We start from the raw sequence: 23,792 nt of genomic DNA, 5'->3' as shown, positions 1-23,792 counted from the left end.
TGTTTATTGCATTCTGCCTTAACTGATCAAACACTAACACCAGGCGCTTGGAAGAAAACCTCACTGATGATCTGAATACTAGAAGAGCTTGTGTGCTGCCCTCCACTGAGTCTGTGACTCAGTTTCCAAGTCACAGATGATGTTGGCCCTAAGAGCCCTGTGGATTTCATTTAAAAAGATCTGCAAGGAATATTAAGGTTGCACCCTCTTTGCAAACATCATTTGAGGAAGATCCGCTAAGCATGACAGAGATTGAGCCTCCCATTGTGGTGTTTAGGCTGCTTAGCCGTTGGCAAGATTTGCATGCGGGAAGTTTGAAATTGTTTTCATCAGGTTTTTGTCTTGTTTCTGGGTGTTGGGAGACCTGGGTTCAATGCCCTGCTCTGCTACAGATTTCCTGAGTGACTTTGGGCAAGTCACTTAGTTCCCCAATGGTGATAACAGCACTGCCCTGCCTCATGGGGTGGTACGAGGATCAATACATTAGTACATTGTTCAGATACTATGGTAACAGGGGGCATATAAGTACCTTAGATCAAGTCTATACTTGGAAAGCTTTGCTGGTATAACTAGACTGGCAAAACCACTCCTAGTGGAGATGCAGCTTAGAGTGGCAAAACTGTGCTTTTGCCAGTACCGTTTATTCCGGTTCCTGCCCTCCCTCCCCTCCAAAGCAACAAAAGTACAGGTTTGCTGGTATAACTGCATCTACATTAGGGGCTTCTGCTGGCTCAGCTGTGTCCATCAGGGATCACACACCTGACTGACAGAGTGATGCCAGTAGGAGGATGTGGTGTAGACCTAGCCTGAGATGGAAGTCTCTCCCAATCCACTGGGCATCCATTTACCAAGACTATATATGGGAGTTTAAGGTGAACAGGTAGCAGCAGGGGAAATCCCCAGTGTCCAGCACTAGGGATTTCCACATTGCACTTGCTGCTCTGCTCGATTAAAATTCAGCCTTCAGCTAGAAGCAACATTTGATATTAAACTCACCTGGCATGCCCAGTCTCTCCCCCACCCCTTGAGCTCCTCCTCTCCTGCCACACCTGACAGGGTTCCTGTTTTATTCTGATTTACTGTTGGTACCTCTGGAGTGCTCTCTTTAGCCCTCTCTCCTTCCGCCCCCACCTCTGAACTTGTAGACCAGCTTTCAGGCAGGTGAAAATTGATTTGGAACAAACTGATGCCCTGCCAAGCCCTGAATCATCAAGTCACTCAGCATACATTCCCCACACCGCTCACACTCCATCCCTGATTTTGCATGGAGAGAGTGTAACCAAGAGAGCAGAGAAATTCAGAAGGTTTAAAAGAAAAAAGAACCTGATAAAAACAAGTCACACAACTGGATTAATGAGAAGAAGTTATAACAGGGAGGCGAGAATACGAAGTATTTATATAGCAGAAAGCAGGAAGCAAAGGAAAAGAGATGAAACAAAAGCCCACTATGGAAAAGAAAAACATGGGGACATATGAGATGCCATTCTGGATCAGGCCAATGCAGTGATAAATCAATCAAAATATGGAACCACAACAATGGAGAAAAGAAAACAACTGCAAACTACAGAGACTAACACACTGGTGTTCCACACATCTTGAGTTCCAGCAGTATCCCCTTTGTTTACCAGGCAGCATTCCCTCTCTGGAACGCTACACAGCACACAGAGGCACCATGTGGCTGAATAATGCACTGCAAAGAAACATATCGCTACACGCTTTGTTGCTCAAAATAGTCTGGATCAAATTCACGGTGATGTGCAAAAAGCTGCTAATTGTCAGGGAGCCTAAAGGAGTCCACACACTGGGAGGCTGCAACGTATAACCTACACTGGTCTGGCCCACTTAACCTCCCTGCTCAGGGAAAAGGGAGGCATCTGCTATTGAGAGCTTCTGGGGTGGGCCAAGATCAGTCTTCCCCACTATCTGTGGTTGACTGGCACAAGTGTTTGGACCTTGCTCCTCTGGCTTGTTGGCTGTAATAGGTTGTTATTGTAGCTCTTGACATGGGCTGACTTGCCCACTGCTCCCCAGGTGAAGGAATGGATGGCAACATTTTATTGCCACTGATTGGTGTGGGGTTGTTGGAACTTGCAGAGCCGTGTCCTTGCAACTGAATCTGTCGGCAGGGCTCCCATTCAACATGCAGCCAACAGTGAGCCTGCACAGACAGGGCTGGCGCAAGAGGGTGTAGAGAACACACATGCCTCCCTAATTCTCCCCTTCCTGCCTTGCCTCCTCTCCTCTGTGGGGCTCTGGTTCCCAGACTCCCGCTCACCTCTTCAACCCCCGCTGCCCACCGCTGGCCTTTTCACACACCCCACCCCACCCCTCACCTACTCACCACTCACCTAACTCAACCCCCATTGTTCACCACTCGCCTCTTCACCCCGCCCCACTCACCTACTTACCCCTCCTGCCGCAGGTCCCTCTGGCTCTTAGGATCAGGGCAGCCGAGGGGTCTCCACATGCTGCGCCCGCCACAAGCGTGAGCTCCGTGGCTCCCATTGGCTGGGAAAAGCGCCAATGGGAGCTGCTGGAGCTGTGGAGCGGGGATTGCAGGCACCGGCAGCGCGCAGAAAGCCCTCCGTCCCCCCCGACCCGACCCTAAGAACGAGAGGGACCTGCCGGGGGGCGAGGTGGGGAGTCCCGGCAGTGCTTACCTGGGGCAGCTCCCGGGAAGCATCCAGCAGGTCCCTCTGGCTCCTGGGGTCGGGTTGGGTTGAGGTGGGGGAAGGGGAAGGGCTCTTTGCCCACTGCCTGCTCCTGCAAGCCCCGCCCCTGCAGCTGTGCTTGGGCAGAAGGGAGCTGGTGCAGCACATGGAGATCCCCTCCGCCTCTGTGCCTAGGGGCTGCCCACGCTGCAGGCTCCTGCTGGTGGGCACGCGCCAGGAGCTGCCTCAAGAAGCGCCAGCAGCCCCGGGACTTTGGACTTAGGGTTACCATACATCCGAATTTTCCCTGAGCCCCCTGCCACACCCCATGCTCCTCCTGCACCCCAACCCCCTGCCCTGAACCCCCTCCTGCACCCCAAACCCCTCCAGCACCCCACCCCTTGCCCCAGCCCTACATGCAATTTCCCCATCCAGATGTGGCCCTCGGGCCAAAAAGTTTGCCCACCCCCTCCTGGAAACCTACTAGGGCAGCTGTGAACAGAATCCAAGCCTCTGCCACTCTGGAACCCCTGGGGTGCGTGAAGCTTCCGAAGCATCAGCAAGCTGCAGCGCTGGTCCCTCCCGTGGCCTCTCTGGCACATTTCCTGGCACTAATCCTCCATCTGTTTATCCATTCTCTGAAGTGGGGATCCTTAGCCCATCTGCTCTAGACCCCAGGACCAGCGCTGACCCCAAAGATATCCCCATTACTCAAACATACCCCTCTCCCGAGAACTCTATGGGTTTACAGCTTAACTCTCTCAGGGGCATACAGCTGTTGTGAAGCAATCAACACACACACTTTGCACACTCTAACACCTTTCTGCTATTGTATACTTAATCATGTAAAGCACAGGTGAATATAGCTCATACAAGACAAACACTAAATACATGTCCATGCCTCAATTTCCTCACCACTCCAGGGCATTCTATGGGCTGGGGTAAAAAGTTCATTGGATTGTCTGGAGTTCTTGGGACTATCTGGCTCAGGAAAGCAGGCAGCAAGCTGCCCTCCTTGCCCAGGAGACTGCTATATGCTGGGTGACCTTGCTCTGGTGGAGCCCCTCCTTTTCCTGTGAGTTTCTTTATTTTAAACCCCTTCTGGTCAGCTGACCCTTTTTGTTGTTCTCTTCCTAGTAACTTTCCACTGTTCCTACTCCCCACCCCCGGGGAATCAGCTAAACTGGCTTTTCTAAGGCTGCAGCTGCATTTTTGCATAGCCTTTGTGAGGTCTAAGTACTGTCATTAACTTAATGTCTTCCCTCTTGCATCTGTCTGGGGCATACATGCTACAGGACCTGTCAGCAACGGTGGATCCACATACCTACAGGCATTCATAATACAGCAGTTTTTCATAAGACAACTTCATAATATCAGTCAGAATTCATAAAGTGTGCAGACATAGCCCCAATTCATCACAGCAGGTATGATCAGAAGTTCCTGGTTCTGTGCCACTCAGCAGGGCACCTCCTCCCATCTCTTCTTTCTCATGTCTCCCACTCAGCCTCGCAGCAATAACAAAGTCCTTCTGCTGAGGTAAAGTGGGGAATTCAGCTGTCCTGAGGGAGAGAGGAGAGGGGAAGTACTGCCTAGTGTTTGGAACAGGGGCCTGCAAGACAGAACTCCTGGCATTTAGTCCTAGTCACGCCCAGCATGACTTTCGGCAAGTCCCCCAATCACTCTGTGCCTCTGTTTCCCCATTAGATGTGGGGGAGGATATTTGCAGGATGTGTGAGTGAAGCTTGGTGAATCAGGCCCATCTTTTATAACAGGGGTCCATAAAGCTGTAGAGCACATGACATGGCAGTGGGCTTTACAGATGTGTGTCAAGTCTGCTTCTCCGTGACCCTGAGCCTGCACTCAGCTTTGCATCTTCACTATTCCTGCTCCTTGGGGGGAACCTCCTGCCCCTGTTGTAAGTCAAAGCACCTTCAGAACCATGCTGAATTTATGCTCCATGTCATATGGCCCCCTCTAGGCCATGTGACAGAGAGAACAACTGGAGCATAGCAGAACATATTGAAGACACTATGGACCTGCACATCTGTGTGGGGCATAAGGTGGAATAAGATCCCCCTCCACCCCAGAGTCATCTCCCCTGAGGTGTGGGTGCCTAGAGGTAAGTGTGTATTACCTGTACGGTGAACACACAACAAATGTGAAAAATTGGGACGGGGTGGAGGATAACAGAAGCCTATACAAGAAAAAGACCAAAAAATTGGAATTGTCCCTATAAAATCAGGACATCTGGTCAACCTAATTACATGCCTGCTACCCCCCTTTCCCTGAGCAAGTGGGGTGGAAGTGCAGCGCCTGCACAGGACAGGGGTAATTTGCTGCTGTCATGGACCAATCACAGATTACCCCTTTTCTGGGTGCTTGTGGGGTGGTACTCCTGAGTGCTGCTCTTTATGAGGGGTGGACTGTACTTACTTGATCTAGCAAAGCAGTATTCTCTCTGATGGCTCTTCAGCCTCTAATGTCAGGCATAAAAACCTGACCCTAAAGAGTTAATATATCCACTCTCCACAGCAAAAGATACCCCTCCTTTAATAGGCCTGTACCCAAATAATAATTCCAGTTCTTTAGAAAACAGGTCAGCAGCACTGAGTAATAAATTCATTATAATCTAATAAAGTTCATTAGTCCTTGAAAAGTCTGAAATGTGAAGCGATAGTACCAATGAAATCGCCCTCTGGCAGGATCCTTTCTGGGTGGGGAAAAAAGGATTTGAAATAAAAAGAAATAAAAATAGTACAAATTTCAAATAAGAGAAGATGTTGCTGGGGGAATTGGAAACACCAGAAAGGAGCCGCTTCTAGCTGGCAATAGAAGCACTGAGGCCCCACACATGAAAGGGAACCGAAGCTATTAATATCGGGGTAGTCAGAATGGAAGGTCGCGTGTAAGGGGTTACACAGCCAATGCTCTTTGGAGAACAGTTTGAAGCAGCAAAATCTCTACACAGACAGATAATAAAAGTCCTGGATACAATGTCAAGAGAGTTTCCCTTTGAAGAAAGAGCAGCCAATCAGCTTATCTAACAATGTGTGATTCCATTTCCATCCCCTTGGGACATCTGTATGCAACGCCCTCCTGGGAGTACGTCCTCTATGCTGCCAACAAGAAGGCAAAACAAAAAATGTGGGCTGCAGCTGGTGTATACGGGAATAGCTCCATTGGCTCCAATGCCAATTCATACCAGCGGAATGTGGCCCAATGACCCCTTCCTCTCTGGTTCCCTGTGCATCCTGCCTTCTCCATTTATCACCAGTCCTGTTGCTACTGGTACTTAAGCCTCTGGGTAGCTTTATGCAGGTGAATACAATGGAACTACTCACATGTGTAAAGTTACACGTGTGCCTCAGTGTTTGCAGGATCGGGGCCTTCATCTGTAAAATCCTCAGGGCAACAGCTCTCTTCATTTTGGCCCACATTCTTAAAGATATTTAGGCCCCTAACTCCTATTGGAGTTAGGCACCTAACCACCTCTGAGGGTCTGGAAATTTGTGCCTTGTACCGTGCCTAGTCAGTGCTTAGCAAATAATAAAATAGGACATGAGACCAAATCCTCCTCTTCACAGGAGATTTAAGCTGGATACAAGAGGTGTTTCCAGGGCTTGATGGGTCACAATATATTGGGTCCAAAAAGTGTTACTGAATGAAGATCGTTTAGTGCAAGTGCGATTCACAGTTCATTCATTTATCTGGTACAAATCTGGGAGGAAACAAGGAAACATCTCTATTTCAATAATAATAAATAATAATAATAATATCTAGCTCTTACACAGTGCTTTGCATCAGTAAATCTCAAAGCACTTTACAGAGGAGGTCAATATCATTATCCCCATTTTCCAAGATGGGAAAGTTGAAGCACACGGAGAGGAAGTGACTTTGCCCAAGGTCATCCAGTAGGCCGGGGCAGAGCCAGGAGCAGACCTCATCTGAGTCCCAGTTCAATGCTCATGGCTGTCTGAAAGATGCCCAGCAGTCTAGAAGGTTGCTCAGGTGAGATTAGTGGGCACAGTGAAGGTGTGGTCAGAAGTTCACAATTAATGGAGTTTATTCCATGGTTCCACCATGTCTTACATAGCTACAATAACAAAGGAATGTAACCATGAGATGATAAACAGAAGTAGGTATGGACACAGAACTGCCTACACCTGTGAAGAGGAAGGAGGGTCTCATGGCCAGAGCACAAACACAGGGGTCAGAAGAGCTGAGTTTGATTCCAGACTTTGCCTCTGATTCACATCACCTGCAACCAAATTATCAGAACCAGCCACTGATTTTGAGTGATTGACCTGAGGCACCTAGGGCCTTATTTTCAGCAGTGGTGAGGAAATGAAGCTGCAGTTGATGACAACTGAAGGAAGAGAGCTCAGCACATTTGAAATCCAGGACCAGGGCACCCAGAATCACAAGTCACTTCTGAAAAACTTGGCCCCATTGTCTATAATACTGTTATGTTCACAACCTACAGACTGGGAAGTTAGCTAGAAACATAAATACTCTTACAGGAAGGTTGCAACATAAACACTACTTTTCTTCTTAGACTCCAGAATGATAACACACAGTAGCCAAGAAGAGAGAGAGACACAAAGCAGGCTGCTCCCTAAAACAGAGCGCCACAACTCACCCCACCTTTCTCTAGACTGGCTGGTTGCAGACCACATGTATCCATACAGAGCTGCCTGCCTGCTAGCAGGACCAGGAAAATCTCCAGGAATGTAAAGTGAAAGATCACAATTTTAACATAGATTTCAGTGCACCACAACCATCACAGAGGCTTTAGAGGAGTCATGAGGTTTTATTCCTCCTCTATCCATTTCATCCTTCTCCATTTACACACTCTGACCCTCCTACTTCCCATCTTACTCTTGTCTTACATTTAGATTGGCAGCTCTTTGGAGCAGGGGCTGTCTTTGTTTTGTGTGCAGTGCACAGCACAATGGGGGCCTGAGCCACGAGTGAGACCCCTAGGTGTTATACTAATAAAGCATGATTGAGCTGACCCATGTGTATGTGGGCAACTGCCCTCTACGACTGGCATTAAAATTGCTCAACTGTGTGTCATATGTCTTATACTGCTAAAAGGAAAAGGGTGACTCTTCTTTCATTCTAGTTCTGTGTTTTTCCAGTGGAAGTAGCTCAGTTCTGTTCCCGTTCTCACTGTGAGGGTTCTCATACAGAAATTCTCAGGTGGTTGTGGATTTCTTACAATTTTAAGGTAAGTCAAATTTTAGCCCTAAACAATTTGATTGAGTCCCTTCAAATAAAAGTGTCAATAAGTGACTTTTGAAATTCTGGAGGGTTTCTCGGAATATAATGGGAGGCCTTGTGCAGGGTTATCACACACCTGGGAGGCCTGAATATTGAGAGAGGCTTCAGAGTCTAAGCATTTACAGGGAGCATTCAGTATTGAAAAGTGATTTATAGACACCATGCAGGAGTGAAAACTCTTTATATATACACACAGAGCAAGTACTGCTTTGTTGTGCAGCTCTAATTATATATTACATCGAATTGCCCTTGCTACACACTGAAGGGCAGTGGAAATGAAAAGCTATATCACGTTTTTCTAACATCACCCATATGTTATAACACATTGACGTGACATCGGGACCATGTGCTATAACTTCTACATACGACTGAAGCAGCCCAGGCAATTTTACAAATCAAATTGACCTATGACAGCTAAAGTCTTCTTCTTGGTTTTTTTTTAAACCAATGGGATTGTAGTATGCAAATAATATAAACCATTTCATTGGCAATACATAAATCTGTCTGGCTTCTAACTGGATGAAAAAACCAGTGATGTCACATTTTTACCCCTAATGCACATAGTCCACAACTATCCTGCAAAGAAAGGGTCCACAGTTATACAGATTAGAAATGCCTATACAATGGAGAGTATTAATTCCAGCCCAGCTGCAAATGCTGCCCTGCTGCTCCAACAACCCCACAAGCTTTTCTAGTCTGCTTTTCCTTTCTTGTGCCATGGTTGTGGGAGACAGGGAATGGTCCAAAAAGGAGATCATTGATAGATTCTCCCATGCACAAAGAGCAAAGTGTGTATTTTTTGCCTAGCTGGGTTTTATTTTAGAGTAAGGAAGAACAAGCCCAAGGCATCAGAGAGACAGCAAACAGCGGGAGAGATTTCCCAAGGCACAAATACAAGTTCGGTGCCTGACTGCCTTTTGTGCCTTTGAAAATCTCCCCCTGCAACTGGCTCTGTAATATTCTGCATCTCATCTGAAATACAAAATGGCAGCTGCCTCCCAGCCGGCCAGAAGATCCCTCTACATTTAAAGGGGCAGCACACCAAAAATGGCATGAAAGCAATGCCTTTCAGTGACATAGCTACATGGGCTGCACACGAATGAACCTCAGAAAGCCGCTGCTATGCAGCCTTGTGCTGTGATCTTTCTGCAACTCACAAGAAAGAGAGGGTAGAGCTGAGCCTGGTGGATAAGAGACCTCCAAGGAAAAACCCAGGGTGCTGTAGGCACTGAGGCTGGTGATGGAGGGGATGTTATCTTACCCTCTGACTCAGTTCAGCTGATTGCACAGTGTAGAGTTGGGGGGTGCTGTGCTGCTGAAGGGTGCTGTCTTTTGCGCTAGCTGTAAAAATCAAGGCCCTGAGCACTCGCTCTTAATGATCCCCTGGTGCTTTGCACAAAGGTAAGGGTGTATTGTCAATCCAGTTTTAAGTGTGAGTAGTTACATCCTGTCTCGACAGAGCTGCCCAGAAGGGGGTGGGGGGCAAGTGGGGCAATTTGCCCCAGGCCCCGGGCCCTGCAGGGGCCCCCATGAGAATATAGTATTCTATAATATTGCAACTTTTTTTTTATGGAAGGGGCCCCCGAAATTGCTTTGCCCCAGGACCCCTGAATCCTCTGGGCGGCCCTGTGTCTCTCTAAATAATTTCATCACTTGGACACTTCCTGTCCAAAACTATCGTGCAGCGTTGCTGTGTGCTGCTGAGGGTTTGATGGATTCCACCCGAGAGTGGCTGCACTTCATCTACAGCTAAAGTGAATCGTGTGTGAGGGTGAAATGAAAGACTCTGCTAACATGCAAAATATTATGATGATAAACATCCAGTGAGTTAAACTGCAAAGGGGGCAAACTAGTCTCACAGTTGCTTTTGGGGTTGCTCGAGCCAGCATGGGGGAGGGGTCTCCACGGCGTCCATAGCATTGAGGATGTTCCCTGCCATGGGTAATTTGTCTCAATCAGACTCAGAGGAGGAAAACAGAGATCTGAAGGAAGAACACTACAAGCTATACAAGCTTCAAAAGAACATAATGGGAAACAGCTCAAGGTACTGACCTTAAAGATTGATTCTCTTAACCAACGTTTTGATGGGCTGCAAATTAAAGCGAAAGGGATAGGAGAAAGGCTGCAATTACTGAGAGAACATAATGTGAAGCTTAAAGAGGATGTGAAGTCATCTGAGAAAAACATAGCTGCTATAATTGAAGACAATGGGCCAAATTATAGACTTCTTGACACTGGTGTAAATCCAGAGTAATTCCATTGCAGTCAGTGGCATTACTTCAGATTTACACAGGTGTCGTGGATCCAGCAAGGGGACTAGCTGGCTCATGGACTTATAATGGGCAATGGAGACTTTGTACTTTTAGGTCACTGGCTTGGAGTCCAGCCCAGATCTATTGTAACCAGAACTCATTAGCAGAACTGGTCGGAAACATTTGGATGAAACAGTTTTTCACTTGCTGGGTTGTCGAACTTGCAGTGTTCCATGGAGACAGTTTGATTTTGAAGAAGCTGCTCCAGAAACCTGCCCAATTTCCCGCCAACATGCCCGCCCAGCTCCTCGGCAACAGACCTAGCAAGTTGCTGAGGGACCTGGCTTTCCCGGGTCCATGACTCAGGGGTGGCCACCAGGTGGGCTGCCGCTGAACAAGGGATCCCAGGTCTTCAAGGGTGCGTCTACACTGCAGCTGGGAGTAAGTGCCTCAGCCCGAGTAGACAGATACACACTAGCTTCACTCCAGGTAGCACACTAAATAGCATGGATGTTGTGGCTCTGCAGTCTCGGGCTAGCCACCCGAGCTCAGACCCCAAGAAGTCAAGTGGGCTTGAGAACCTGAGCTGCTGCCTGAGCCACAACGTCCACACTGCCATTTTTAGAGTGCTAGATCAAGCAGAGTTAGCATAAGTCTGTCTATACTAGACATTTGTGAAGCTCTCAGACAGCCTGCCAGGCAGACTGTCTCTGAATCAAAGACCACAGGGCTTCCAGAGTCCATGGCTCTGGGCCAGCCTGCCAGGCAGACTGCCCTGGGAATGGGGCTGCATGCCCTTTCCTTGAAAATTTCAGAACTTTGGGGGGTTTGTTCTGAATCAGAATTAAACCAAATAGCAAAATCCTCCCTAAAACAGATTCTCCTCTTGTTGCCCAGCTCTACTTATTAATACATTTGTTAACTGTTGGATGGCCAGTGCATAGCAAGCGGGTTAGCTTGGTCCTTTTCTTATTACACAGGTGTTCACATGACAAACAATTACAGTTAACATTAATTGTCCCCCTTGTTGCAGCATCAAGTGAAAGATCAAGGACTGACTAGGCCACAGAAGTTGAACTCCTCTAAACTGGGTGGTGTGGAGTGTGTACCATTCACATGCACATTCTGGTGACTGGCTCAAAGAAAGGATAAGGGACCTACTATTACTCAGACTAGTAAAAGTTGTCCTTGAGCTCAATTGGTAGGCCTCTGTGTTTTTTTGAGGCTAAAAGGAGTCTTGTTCTGCCTCCCTGGGGTGGGGGGGCAGAGTGTCTGCAGCATGTAAATTATTTACAGAGGCGATAAGGGAAGGTGGAGGTATAACACACATAACACATGCTTTTTGGGTAAACCCAGGCATCCTTATTCACAAGCAACGGGGCCAATGCCTTTACAGACACAACACCTGCTCTCCCTGCCCAGTCTCCGAGATCTCAAAACTCCAAGCTCCTTACAAGAAAACACATTCAACACTGGCAGCTAGTGTGTTTCTAAACACAACCTGCTCTGTCTACACCAGGTGCAGACTCCAGTTAAGAACTGAGTTTGTTAAAACATGCTCGCTAACATGTTTTAAACCATGACCTGGCTTCCTAGACTAGACATGCCCATAGGGTGTATCAATCATCCCAGGTGCAGGGTGGAGAAAAGCTGAAGGAGTCTGAGAGGTTCAGGAATCTGAAGAACTGGAGACAGACTGAAATTCTGGTGCCAGTGAAGGCAAATGGGTTGTCAATGGCTTCAGTAGAGCCAGGATTGCAGCTGGGGTCTATAAAAGGAACTGAAAAAACTCTTTAAAAGTTGAGAACTTGGATGACATGGGCTACGTTGTGCCCTCGTTTAGCTTCAGGGGATTAAGAGTTGATCCCTTCCTGACACCCAAAAACTGGAATGATCACGGTATGTGTCAACCAGGGAGCTTTTGGTATCTGCACTTTGTAAGGCACAATCATGATCTGGCACTGGTTATTGCTGCTGCGAGCATTTTCCCAGTGACTCAAGTTCACATTTAAGGTCCAGCCATCTTTATCTCCATTTACCAGTAACTATTGTACATGTATATTGTGCCTTGCATCCTCAAGGGTTCCAATGCACTTAGCAAACACTGTTGAAATGCAGCTACCTCTGGGGTGGAGGGCAGAAACCTACACAATAGCGAGTGGACAGGAAATGTTGGCCAAGTCCTCCAGAGGCAGCTTCACCTGTTATAAGAAGTGCCATTTTCTAAATGATACTGAGTGTGAGGTTTTCACCGTTGGTCTAAATCTGTTCCCATTGAAGCCAATGGTAAAAACCCCTATTGACTTCAATGGGAACAGAGACAAGGTGGAATTTTCAAAAGCACTCACCCTTCACCTGTATGTCGACATGCAAGCAACGCTGGTTGTTTAGGTGTCAGCCGGAAAAATGCACTTCCAGTAACCTGCATAGAACTCAGTGTATCTATAGTGGAAGAATAAAGGGATGAGGTAACCTGGAATTTGAACTTGTGCTTCACATGTATCTAGGCATTAGGAACGTGATGTTGAGGCCTCTGAGCTAGCTTATTTAGCTTGCTATAACTGGACCTAAAACCATCAGTAGCTGAAGTCTAGAGAACCGTAGCAAAAATAACCCAGGCACTTGATTAATGGAGGCTGAGAAAGCCTTTCAGCAAATGGGAAGCATGCCTTGCTAACAAGAATGATTTGCATGATTTTATCTTACAGAGCCCTGGCCTTGGAGGCTGGAAAACACAAATTGGATAAGGCATTTCAGAAACCCACGGGGAGTCGTTTTCCCAGACATGGCCAGAAGGCAGGTGGCACTGGGTTTCCTTGAAATCAGACTTTCAAGGAACTGGATATACAAGACTCCTCGCACAATGGAGAGTCAGTCAGGTCTACACTAGAAAGTTTTGCCAGTATAGAAATGTTATTAGGAGTGTGATTTTGGGTGACATTTTTATACTGGGACAATACCCTGTTGTCATATCAGCATAAAAATGCTTTTGCTGGTACAGTTTGTTTTGATCAAGAAACCAGTATCAGCTATATTGGCAAAAGCACTTTCTTTCCAGTACAAGCTGCATCCACACTAGGAGGTGGGTAGCTGATGTAGTTGCACCAGTATAGCTATGCTGGGAAACCTTTTCTAGTGTACACAAGGCCTACATTCTGAAGAGGACAGATTTAACATGTCACCTCCAGTTAGGATGAAGCTAAAAACATACCTGCCTTGCTGGTGACTCTGAACAGAGATCTGAGGAGGACTTAGAGAAACTAAATAATCTCTGGGTGACAGCTACAAAGTACAGAAGAAATTATCCCAGTGCTGATTGTACCTCATCACTGACTTAGGGTACGTCTACACTACCCACCAGATCGGCGGGTAGTGATTGATCTATCGGGAATTGATTTATGGCATCTAGTGTAGACGCGATAAATCAATCCCCGATCGCTCTGCCGTCAACTCCTGTACTCCACCGCGGCGAGAGGCAGAAGCGGAGTCGACGGGGGAGCAGCGGCAGTTGACCCCGTGCCGTTAGGACGCGAGGTAAGTCGACCTAAGATACGTCAACTTAAGCTACGCTATTCTCGTAGCTGAAGTTGCGTATCTTAGGCTGACGCCCCCCCAGCATAGACCAGGCCTTGGTGTAATCATGTGATAATAGCATGGCTAGGAGATGATGCTTTGCTTTTCTTCTCTGTGGTCCTTTGTGTGCTTCTCACAGCACTCCAGACAGCGAAGGACTCACCCTTTTCTAGAGCAGCAGTGGCAGGTTTAACCAAACGCTGGGTTGTGTGCCACATTCTTAGATGAGTGGCACAAATGTTTGTGTGTAGTTGTAATTTTGCTGATGTTTTCCCACATACTTTTTAATACCTCAGGGAAGCAGAAATAACCAGATCTGAGCTTCTCATGATATTTTGGCTCCTGGATGATGGAAGACCAGAGGGTGCCTTATTTGGGACCAGTAAATGTCCACCTGAGATGAAAGAAAAAAATCCCATGATGCCAAGATATTAGGGTACATTTTAGTTCCTGCAGAAAGCCACTGTCTAAAGAGGCAGCGTAGTCCAATGGATACAGAACTGGCCTTGGACTCACCGTTCTAGCCGTGGTTCTGCCGCTCATCTGCCCTGGGACTTTTGGCCAGTCGCTTCATCGCTCTTACCCAGCCTGGAAGTTATTTTGGGTAGGGAGTGTCTCTATGTGTATGTTCAGTGCCTAGCACAACAGGGCCCTGATCTTGTTTGGGGTCTCTAGACACTACTGTAGGGTGACCAGATGTCCCAATTTTATAGGGACAGTCCCGACTTTTGGGCCTTTTTCTTATATAGGCTCCTATTACCCCCCAACCCCATCCCGATTTTTCACACTTGCTGTCTGGTCACCCTACACTACTGTAATAGTATTTATTAATCACAATGTGAGTCCTGCTTTTCTGTTGGCCTCAGTGCCCAGGTTTTGCTTAATTTGCTAATGGTTTGAAACTGATGAGCAGTTAAAGAGCAGCAGCGGAGCAAGGAGTTATCAGTATTTGTGTTATGAATTGTCATGCTCCTGGATCAAAGGAGGCTGTATGTTTCCTACAAGGTTTGCAGTGCCCATTGGATGAGGTAGGCCAGAACTGGCCTGTTATTCTGCTTTTCTGGATTCTTCTGAACCTTCCAGTGCTTTCAATAGCATCTGTGCTGTGCTGAGGAATTCTAAGCAGACACTGCCACTCTGTGAATCCCAGCGCAAGACAAAAGGGATCAGCATGAGTGAGAGAGAAAAATGAGAGATGGCCACAGTCCCCAGATCTGCCCACGTCAGAGCTCTGCCGGGGGCTGGCTGCTTTCCCTGTGACAGGCATATCAAACCCCTGGGTCCAAACACTAAGGCTTAGACCAGGGGTAGGCAACCTATGGCACACGTGCCGAAGGCGGCACACAAGCTGATTTTCAGTGGAACTCACACTGCCCGGGTCCTGGCCACTGGTCCTGGGGGCTCTGCATTTTAATTTAATTTTAAATGAAGCTTCTTAAACATTTTAAAAACCTTATTTGCTTTACATACAAGAATAGTTTAGTTATATAATATAGACTTATAGAAAGATACCTTGTAAAAACATTAAAACCTTAAATTAGAGTGAATAAATGAAGACTCGGCACCCACTTTTGAAAGGTTGCTGACCCCTGGCTTAGAGAAAGGTCAGGAGAAATGTGCTGCCTGGGCCAACCTCAAAAAGAGTGAATGGGCATTTTGTGAGAGAAAGTGTCACACCCTGGCAAGAGGGTGAGATGAGTGGCAGGGGGCCCATGGTCCAGCCCTCTTCGCAATGACCAGCCGTGCTGCCTCCGCAGCACGTGCTTGCTCAAAGCACTCCACAGGGAATTGTGACCGAGTCAGGGCTCTGCACATTGGCCCCTCTCAGGGGCTTAATGGCCATCAGTCACACCATTTTTTTTAATATTAATTTTAATAATTGGAGATATACCAATCTCCTAGAACTGGAAGGGACCCTGAAAGGTCATTGAGTCCAGCCCCCTGCCTTCACTAGCAGGACCAAGTACTGATTTTGCCCCAAATCCCTAACTAGCCTCCTCCAGGATTGAACTCGCAACCCTGGGTTTCGCAAGCCAATGCTCAAACCACTGAGCTATAGCTATCCCACAAAACCTAAGGAGCGAGACAGGAGATGTGTGCGCTTGAATTATCCCCCTAGACATTTTTCTGGTTGAATTCTCATGTGAGCCATGAAATACAAAGCACATGACAGAGGGAAACAGAATGATGCAGGGAGCAGGTCAGAGATCACATGACATCCAAGAGCACAGAGCTGTGCTTCTCCTTCACCCCCCAAACAGCAGAGCACCACACTGTGGTGTTTGCCCCATCCCTTGCTATTATCCATGCAGTGGCTGCTACAGACAGCTTTAACTAGCAGCCAAGACCTTGCTAAATATCAGGGGAGTTTTATTAGAATCCTGACTTCATCAACAGCATCCTGGCTGAGACACCCATGTTCGAAAACACATCCTTTCACTTTACCGCTCAACACTCGAGCTGGAATCCTATTTTATATCCTTCACCCTATTTAAATTTCCTGTTCTACTCAGGACCAAAACTGACTTCATACTCTTTAGCCCTTTGCTCTACAGTATGAAGAAATGCTTCCCCTGCCCCCAGCCTGCTACGCACCCTTTTTTTTTAATGTTTCTTTCCATTTTTCAAGGACTAATGAACTTTACTCGATTTACATCGAATGCTGCCTCCAAACTTAAATATGGAAGTTTTAAATTTTAAATTTTAAAGCGTTAGACTGGTGCAACTTATGTCGCTCAGGATGGCTTATTCACACCGTTGAGTGACGTAAGTTATACCAAAGTGGTAGTGTAGACAAGACCTTAGTGTACTGCTATTTGCACTGTGAACTGCATGGGGAGGGGGAAGTTTGGTTTGATTTTTTTAAATTAGGTCTTATTAATTTACTAAACAGAGTCCCTTGGCATTGTATCCACCCCACAGCATTTACTGTGCAGAAAATTTCAAACACACCACTGAAGAGACGTGCCTTATTCTCATTGACTTGCATAGGGAATTAGTCCTTAGTGCTTTTCAAAGTCACCCCCTCATTTGGCCTCACAGCATCAGGTAGGCAATGGGTGGGGCTTTGGGGGCACTCAAGGACAGGAACGTGGGACCAGACTTTGGCTCACTTGCAGTAATAAACAGCAGTTGCTCATGTAGCGTCCCCTCTTCACCTGGTTACCTTCTTTAATGCTAATCTGCTTACAGGTTTTGATGGACAGGTCTGGGTTTTTCTGGATCCCGCCACGCACAGGGTGTATCTTCTTTATTTTTTCATATGAATTTATTTGGCGGTGCCTCCACCCCCCTCGCTCCTTCCTGGCATAGTCACAAGGGCAGCTTGGGAGGAAAATTCTAAGCACAGGGTAATCCCCTCTTACTTGCCAGATAGCTGGAGACATCCAAGAAATAACACAATAATTATATTAAACAGGAGACAAATATAACAGGGTAAAACGCTATTGTTAGGGTCACCGGTGCCCACGCTGCTAATACCTGTGACTTTCCCCAGTCATGTGACTTGATGTAGCAAATGTAAGATTAGTGTCCCATTGGTACGTGTACTTTGTTGGGGCTCTTGATGACCTATGACCACAAAATTCTTCTCTGCAGTGGTTTAGCAGTGTGGCTGACTGGATTACAGCCCAATGGACTCACAAGTGGGAGAAGGTGGTAAATCCCTCCATAGGTTTAATATGCAGCAGGTTGTAAAATCCCCAAACCCTTACTCCCTGGCTTGAGGACACAGTTCAGGGAGTAGGGGGTCCCCAAAACAAATTCCCTGACTAACTAAAAGATGGTGCACTCACCAGGGGCGGCTCTAGGCACCAGCTAAACAAGCAGGTGCCTAGGGCGGCGAAATTTAGGGGGCGGCGAAATGACGGGCGTGTATGTGCCCGCTTACCGGAAGAGCGGCGGGAGCTCTTCCCCGGCTGCAGAGGACAGGCCGCTCCTCGGCTTGTCCCCGCGGGTGCGCACCAAGAAGCGGCCCCTCCTCTGCAGCCGGGGAAGGGCCGCGCTACCAGCTCCGCCTGGGGTGGGGTGGGGTGGGGTGGGGAGGGGAGGGGGTTGCTTACCGCGGAAAGGCGGGAGCCGGTAGCGCAGCCCTGCCCGGGCTGCAGAGGAGGAGCCGCTTCTCCTCCGCTTGTCCCCGCCGGTGCACTCCGAGAAGCGGCCCCTCCTCTGCAGCTGGGGAAGGGCCGCGCTACCAGCTCCCGCCGCTCTTCCGCAGTAAGGCCCCCCCCCCCAGGCGGAGCTGGTAGCGCGGCCCTGCCCCAGCTGCAGAGGAGGGGCCGCTCCTCAGCTTGTTCGCGCTGCTCTCCTGCGGGCAGCGGCCACCCCCCACCCTCCAGACCAACCGGTAGCCAGCTGCGGGCCGCCTCCCTGGGGGGGGGCTAGGGCGGCGCTGCGCTGCTCGGGGGGCGGGGGCTCGGGCTGCGGTCGGCGCCGCTCGGGGGGGGCGGCGCTCTTCTTTTCTGCCTGGGGCGGCAGAAAAGCTAGAGCCGGCCCTGGCACTCACAAACTCCATGAATTATCCTCAGGTTCAGAGATGACTCTGGACTCCTCAGTCACTGCAGAGGGGCTGATCTCTGCTGGCAGGGATCCTCTTCAGGCAGGAATCAGGCTGTTTCAGTCCCAGGATTTCCTCTCACCACAAGGGGGTGCAGGGCTCAAGGTGCAGGTTAAACAAGTGTACTAAAATCCAAACTGTAGTCTCCTAGCCCAGCGTCCAGACACACACACAGCAGGCAGCAGCCCTGAACTAGCAGCCAGAGCAGAGCTGACCATGTGGTGGCTGGTCTCACCTAGGGAACTGGAGGGCTAACTCAGCCTGGCTTGGGGAGTTTCCCAGCAAAACTCTACAAACTGGGAATCGTAAGTGGAGAAGGAAAAGCCCAGCTGAGGGATCTTGCTTTCAGGTCCGTAGAGGCCAGTTCTCAGGGGGAACCCTGCATGCAGGCCCAGGACTCACCAGCTCCTCACACAGCCAGTCCTGCCCTTGTCCTGGCTAGCTCCAGACTGACTAAAAAATGGCTTCTCCCATTTCCTGAACTCCCTGGGAGGGGCATCTCACTCCCTGTTGGTTGCCGGGCAGACTCTGAGTTTGCCTTGGCTCCCCCTCCCAGAGCTGTCAGCAGACAGAGCCCCAGGAATCTAGGTAATCTCCTTAGGGGTTACACTTATTTGACAAACAAAGAAATAATCCCATTTACCCACCCTTTTGGGGGGTAGGAAGTAGGCCTGCTAGAAGAAGGTAAGCTGTACGGCACAGCGCATGGTGATATGTCCAGTGCATATCACAGTGGGGTAGTAATCCCTGGCTGGGGCCTGGAGGTGCTAGCACAATGTAAATAATAAAGCATGATCCTTCCCACCACCAGCACACCATTCAGCTAAGGATCTCAAAGCGCTACACAGACACCCATTAGCTACACATTGCAGCCTCCCTCTGAGGCAGGGCACTGTTAACCCCATTTTACTGACAATTAACCCAGGGTACAGAGAGAGTAGGTGACTTGCCAAAGGTCACCCAGCGAGTCAGTAGCTGAGGAATCCAGGAGCCCTAACTCTCCATATCTCACACTGACCACTATACAACTCTGGTTCCTTGCACTTCCATCTTGAACCTCATCAGTTTACCATTCTGTGTGCTCTAGTTCATACTCTGCAATGTACTTTGGAGGGTTGAAAACACCAAAGGAAAAAAAGATAGAGAAAGAACCAGCATGTGTGCAACTAACATCTCAATATTCATCACTCTCTAGTAATCACAGTGAAGTGATGTCTCCTCTTCCAAGTATAGCAGATATTGCAGTTAGCAGAGATGCCTTCAGAGCTAAGACCCCAATTCAACAAAGCACTTACACATTTGCTTAAGTACTTTGACGACTCAGGGCCACAATTTCTGAGTTTTTAAATGGACCCCTATTAATCAATCCATGACAATAGCATTATGAAAAACTAGACCTCTGCTCACTGGGAGCAGAACCCCTGCTTTGATCCAATAGGCTTATACCACAGCTGGCTTATTTATTTTCTCTTTCCAGATAGCCTGATTACCCTTGACTGATGTTGAGAGCTGGAAAATTAGAGAGTCAAGGGTAATTTTGTCCTTTCACAGACAGTCGGTCCCCTTGGATGTGCAGATTGGAAGGTTTGGGAGAACATGAAAAAATTAGTTTGTTTATTCAATTTCCCTTTGTTTTGCCCTTCTGATGTGATGCCCCACCTGCTCCTCTGTGCGCACAGTGAGCCCCCACGGGAGGTTAAAAGGACCCAGATCAGATCCAGCAGCCATTCATCTGCCTCCAGTTTCATCTCCATGCAGAGTCCAGCCATGAGCTATTGTAATCTCCTAATGGATGGCTCAAGAGTAAATGTCTTTGAAAACATAAGAAGCAGGAATCAAACTGAGGCACATTCTTATTCCACGGCTGTTCTTTATGTCTGTGCCAACATGCTAATACCCTCATTACAATCAGATGAAACGGCTGGAATTCCATCACGCTGCTATGCCCAGCCATTGACTCTGTAGGCTAAGAGTTTAGATTACTCTCCTTCACCAATACATGAAGACAAATTTTATTGTGGAGGTCCAGGAGTTCAATTACTCCATTCTAATTAATGTTCATTTTCACACACATACCCTTTACAGCAGCAGTTCTCAGTCAGGGGTCCACAGACCACTGAGCCCTTCCAGGGGGGTGCAAGGCCCCACTGCTGAAACCCAGTGCCCTGAGCTGGGCTGAAGAAGGGAGTGGTGCAGGGCTGAAGACTTGAGCTCTCCCCCGACCCCCTGCTGCAGCCAGGAGCTGTAGCTGGGAGCTGTGGGGAGGGAGTGCTGAAACCCTGATGCGGGCAGAAAACTTGAGCCCATGGGCAGTGTTGAGGGGGCACAAGGGTGTTGTCCCCCAAACTGCAATGCCTTACCCAGAGTGGGGCAGTCCTGGGGGCAGCTCTACCCCACACCACCTCCTCTCCCCCAGCCCCCTTCAGGGCCCACCCTCTGACCAGGTCCTAGACTGGAAGCCAGAGCCAGGCAGTGAGGGGCAGCTGCTCCTCTGGCTGGTGATGCCATGGAGTGGGCACCCGTCGCATTCCCCCATCTGCTGTTGGTGCCAAGGGTTGTGGCTGCTCCTCAGCCCCCTTGGACTGCTCACGCAGCTGGTCAGAGCTGCCCAGGTGGCTCTGGGACCAGCAGAGCCCTCGAGGAGCAGCCACTGGCACACAGCCCCAGACATATGGGTGGCCTGTTAAGATGAGTCAGGGGTGGAGGTGACGCTCCCTCCCTGGACCCTGCTGTGCAGAGCTGGCCAGAGCCCCACCAGCCCTTGCCACACTGCTGCCCCCTCCCCCCCCCCAAAAAAATAGAAGTCAAGCTCTGCCCACCTGTCCTGGAGCCTCAAGTCCCCCCTGCCCCGCGGGCCCTGGAATTTTTCTATCATGTTGAAGGGGGGGCTCAGAAAGAAAAAAGTTGAGAACCCCGGCTTTACAGGATTGACAAATGGAGCGAAGGTTAAGGAGAGCAAGTACAAGGGCACAAATTCTGCCCTCCGTGGCACCCACACAACCCCACTGATTTTGTTTGAGTTGCATGGGGAGAACGGATGGCACAATTTAGTTGATATGACTATATGGTAGGAACAAAGCAGGACAGAGCTTGTTAAGGTTGGTGCTTCTCACAGCCAGACATGACAGATGATAGGGGCTTCTCTTACTATTGTTCGAATAAGAGACTCTGCTCTAATATTTACACAGCTACGCTAGGACTTAAATGCTTTTTTTAAAAGTCCCACTGACTTTCAAGAGGACTTGCACTCCTAAATCACTTAGGTGCTTTTGAAATTCCCACCTGTAATTTGCACATGCAGGCATAATAACTTAGCACAGAGATGCTGTCACAGAGTTGCGGGAGACAGGGCCCTGCACCCCCGGCTTCCTGCGATTCACCATGACTCTCAGCCAGCCAGTAAAACAAGGTTTATTTAGATGACAGAAACACAGTTCAAGACAGGTCTTGAAGGTACAGACAACAGGACCCCCTCAGTCAGGTTAGGGTGACCAGACGTCCCGATTTTATCGGGACTGTCCCGATATTTGCTTGTTTGTCCCGCGTCCCGACCAATGTTAGGTCGGGACACTGGACAAACAAGCAAAGGCTCCGGAGCCCGAAGGGCTCGCGCCCTCCCCTGCCCCGACTCCGCCCCCTCCTTCCCCCATTGGATCCTTCCCCAAATCCTTGCCCCCATCCCCGCCCCCTCACTGCCCCATTGTCTCCCTCCCCAAATCCCCGCCTCTTTCCAAGCATGCCATGCCCAGGAGACTCAGGGGAGTGCGGGACCGGGGTGAGTGTGAGTCTGGCCTGGCCCCGAGCAGGCAGGACTTGGGCGCGGTACCTGGAGGGAAAGTAGGGGGGCGGTCCGTGGGGCTAGGTGGCGGCTGTTCTTCCCACCTGGGCAGGGGACTCGGGAGCAGCTGCTGCTGCAGCTCCCACTGCTGCGGGGGGAGGAAGTGGCCAAGCACGTGGCGCTCGGCGGCTGCGGCTTTGGTGCCCAGGCCCGAACCCCCCGAGCCCGGGCCTGCTGCGGGGCAGCGCGCACACTGCGCTCAGCCCCTGGCTAGTAGCGTCTGGGCTGGCTGCCCAGCTGGTGCAATCCCATGGCGGAGGCATCGGCAGCCCAGTCCCGTTCGTTCCCCTGCAGGACCCGAGTGGGATGCGGGGGGCTGGGGCCTGCTGCCCCCACTCCGAGGCTGCCCGCAGGATTGCACCAGCTGGGCAGCCAGCCCAGACGCGAGTGGCCAGGGGCTGGGTATGCGCAGCGTGCGCGCTGGGTCCCTGCAGCAGACCCGGGCTCGGGGGGTTCGTGGGCGCCAGAGCCGCAGCTGCCGAGCTTGGCCAGCGGCCGCTTCCTCCCCCCGCGGCAGTGGGAGCTGCAGCAGCAGCTGCTCCCGAGTCCTGCTGCCCAGGTGGGGAGAACAGCCGCTACCTGGCCCCGCAGGCCACCCCGTACTCTCCCTCCAGATACCGCGCCTGAGTCCTGCCTGCTCGGGGCCAGGCTGGACTCACACTCACCCCGGCCCCGTGCTCCCCTGAGTCTCCTGGGCCTCCCTCCAGTGCTTGCGGAGGGAGGAGGAATCGGGAGTGGGGGATTTTTTTTTTTTTTGCTCTGCCGCCATTTTTTCCCCCTCTGCCCCCGCCCCGCCCCCCCGCGTCCCGATATTTGACCTGGGTGATCTGGTAACCCTAAGTCAGGTCCATCTTGGTGGGGGGGGGGAGGGGCAGGGAAGGCCAGGAGGTCTGCTTGGCCTCCCCTCCATTTTCCCAGCCAGCTCCAAACTGAAACTCTCCAGCCCCCTCCTCTCCCTTTGTTCCTTTCCCGGGCCAGGAGGTCACCTGATCTCTTTGTTCTCCAACACCTTCAGTTGGCACCTTTGTAGAGGAGGGGCCCAGGCCATTAGTTGCCAGGAGACAGCATGTCGGCCATTCTCTGTGCAGACTATCACAAGGGCCCTCTTGGGCTCTTTGACAATCACACACCCTGTTCCCCCCACCTAAATACCTAAGAAATGCATAGGGGAAACTGATGCACCCACACAGTAGTCAGAGAAAACATTAAGAACATTCCCACTTCCTCACAGATGCATACAGTATTTTCTGAAAGTTCTGGCTTCTCCAACTTCATTCATTCAATTAGTTGCCTGAGAAGGGAATGCCCTGTGTTCTGATCAGCACCCTGTGCATTTGTCCCAGATAGCCCCCTATTTGACAGTCTATTGTGCTTCAAACCTGCCCTAAAACTCAGCACTTTTAATTCTTATCTGACAAACATTATTGAATTAATGATTCAATTAATTAATTAATAAGAGAAACTGCTGAACTCGAATTAATATGCAAACTAGACACAATTACCTGTGGTCTAAACAAAGACTGGGAATGGTTGGGTCATTACATTAATTGAATCTATTTCCCTATGTTAAGTTCTCCTCACACCTTCTATGGGCCATCTTAATTATCACTTTAAACAGTTTTTTTCCTCCTGCTGACGAT

Source organism: Mauremys mutica, chromosome 8, assembly GCF_020497125.1.
Source record: "Mauremys mutica isolate MM-2020 ecotype Southern chromosome 8, ASM2049712v1, whole genome shotgun sequence".
Lineage (NCBI taxonomy): Eukaryota > Metazoa > Chordata > Testudines > Geoemydidae > Mauremys > Mauremys mutica.
The sequence above is the reverse complement of the archived record's forward strand: the minus strand, read 5'-3'. Positions refer to the sequence as shown.